The following is a 3,055-nucleotide window of genomic DNA, read 5'->3' on the forward strand; positions in this document are numbered from 1 at the left end:
GGAACATCCAAATTGATGAGATCAAAAATACATTTTAGTATGTAATGGTGGTGGTGGTAAGGGGGTTAATCAAGAGAATCCCTACTCATTCTGATGATTCCCTGACCTTTATCTTTTGTTATACTCTGGTATAGAAGTTCAAAGAAGACAAAGGCTTTGACAAGGAATGCTCCTATAGGGTGAGCTGGGTTTTTTTTTTTTTTTCCTGATCTTGTAGACATCCCTCTCAATAAATGTCCATAGTCCTGAGCTTTAGTCAACTGGTTTTCAGGCAGCAGCCCTATTCATTGGTGACCAATCAGAAGTTTGCTGTGTCCTCTCAGAAAGGGACATCTCAGAAAGGGTCTTAGACATGCCCCCTTCTCACAAAGGACCTGCAATCTAAGTTGATTGAGGGGAAACTCATCAAATTCAGCAGTGACTCTCTTGATCAACCCACCATTAAATATTTGTTATCTCAGGAAATCAAACAGGTGTTATCCATGGGTTCATGCTCCAAATTGATTATAGGTTTGTTGACTTGATCATGGAACAGAATTCCCCCCAAAGTAGGAAGAAGCCAGACAGTGGCCACTTAGAGACACGAGGGCTCCACTTTATTCAACTTTTTTTTAATAAAATTTTATTTATTTTAGTTTTAATTTATGAAATAAAACAAGCATTTCCATAACATAGTAGAATAAAAAAAGATGATTGCAAATGAAACTTCGAACTGTTATGTACAACTTGCCATTCTTTTTAAATATATAATAAAGTTATCAAGTAAATTTCTTTTTTTCCTTTTTTTCTTCCCACCTTCACCCACATCCTAGTGATGACAACCATTAGACACAAATATATATGTGTATATAAAATTCCATACATTTATCAGTTCTTTCTCTATATCCAGATAGATAGCATCTTCCTTCATAGGTCCTTTGCAGTTAATTTTATATTTATATTAATAATATTAGTGTTAATATAAAAATATAAAAATCATTTGAAAGAACAAAAAGTCAAGAATATCAAATATATATCAATTATCAATTTACTATATTATATATAACAATTTATATAGAATTTATATTTATAATATATAGTAGATATTTATATATTATATTTGTATTTATATTATATTAATACTATTAATATTTATAATAGTAAAAATGATAGTCTTTCAAAGTTGTTTTTAAAACAATATTGCTATTACTGTATATAATGTTCTCTTGGTTCTGCTCATTTCACTCTTAATTATTTCATGAAAGTCTTTCCATATTTTTCTAAAATCAACAAGCTCATCATTTCTTATAGCACAATAGTATTCCATCACAATCATATACAACAACTTGTTCAGCCATTCTGTAATTGACGTGCATTTCCCCAATTTCCAGTTCTTTGCCACCACAGAGAATTGCTATAAGTACTTTATAACGTATAGGTTCTTTTCCTTTTTTCCTAATCATCTTTGGAAATAGACCTAGTAAGGGTATTACTGAGTCAAAGGGTATAGGCAGTTGAACTACTCTTTGGGCATAATTATATAGATGACTCTCTAGAATGGTTGGATCAGTTAATAGTTCCACTAACAGTGAATTGGTATCCCGATTTTTCCACATTCCTTCCAACATTTGTCACTTTCTCCTCTGATCATTTTAGCCACTCTGATAGCCAACGCCACCCGAATTTAAATTACCAAAAATTATATTAGTGAATTAAAAAAAATATACAAAAATCATTTGGAAGAACAAAAAGTCAAGAATATCAAGGAACTAATGAAAAAAAATGTAAAGGAAGGAGGCTTATCAGTATTGGATCTTAAACTATATTATAAGGCAGTAATTAGAAAAGCTATCTGGTACTGGCTAAGAAATAGAAAGGTAAATCAATGGAACAGAGTAGACATAAAGTTTACAGGAGCAAATAAATATAGTAACCTTGTATTTGACAAGTGTGAAGACTTAAGTTTTGGGGATAAGAATTCATTATTTGGTAAAAAATTTTTGGGAAAACTGAAAAGCAGTATGGCAGACAATATCTTACAACACTTACCAAGATAAGATCAAAATGGATACATGGCCTAGATATAGTGATATTACAAGAAAATCTGAAGAACATGGAACATGTTACTTATCAGACTTATGGATAGGTGGACAATTTATGAATAAACAAGATATAGAGGGCAGAGTGAGGTGTAAAATGGATTATTTTGATCACAATAAATTAAAAAGATTTATATAAATAAAACAAAAGTAGACAAGACCAGAAAGAAAGCAGAAAATGGGGAATTTTATAGACAATTTCTCAGTTAAAGGTCTCATATCTCAAATATATAAAGAACTTTGTAAAATCTATAAGACTACGAGTCATTCACCAATTGATAAATGGTCAAAGGATATGAACAGGCAGTTTTTCGATAAAGAAATCAAAACTGTAGTCGTGAGAAAAAATGCTTCAAATCATTATTGATTAGAGAAATGCAAATTAAAACAACTTTGCCATATCATTTTACATCTATCGGATTGGCTAAAATGATTGAAGGAGAAAGTATCCAGCTTTTTACTGGTTTATTTTATATCATATTGTACTTTACTGGCCTTTACCATTTTATGTCTGTTGGGTTTAGCCTTTTTCAATAGTCTTAGAGCTTCTTAGGAAATTACAAAGTTGGTAGAAACTTCTGGATCTTCTTTCTGCTCTTTTGCATGTCTAGTCAGTCAATAAGCATTTATTAAGCATTTACTATGTGCCAAGCACTGTGCTGAACTCTGGGGATACAAAGAAAGGCAAAAGACAGTCCTTACCTGGAGGAACTCACAGTCTAATAGAGATAAGCAAATATGTACAAATAAGCTATATACAAAATAAATAGGAAATAATTAACAGAGGGAAGGCAGTAGAATTAAGCAGAGCTGGGAAAGGCTTCCTGTAGAAGGTGGGGTCTTAATTGAGACTTGAAGGAAGTGAGGAGATAGAGAAAAGGAGTCAGAGCACAGCAGACATGGAAAATGTCCAGAGTTGGGGGAGAGAAAGTGTGTGTGTGTGTGTGTGTGTGTGTGTGTGTGTGTGTGTGTGTGTG

The sequence above is a fragment of the Vombatus ursinus genome, unplaced genomic scaffold, assembly GCF_900497805.2.
Source record: "Vombatus ursinus unplaced genomic scaffold, bare-nosed wombat genome assembly UNPS02014811.1, whole genome shotgun sequence".
Classification (NCBI taxonomy): Eukaryota; Metazoa; Chordata; class Mammalia; order Diprotodontia; family Vombatidae; genus Vombatus; species Vombatus ursinus.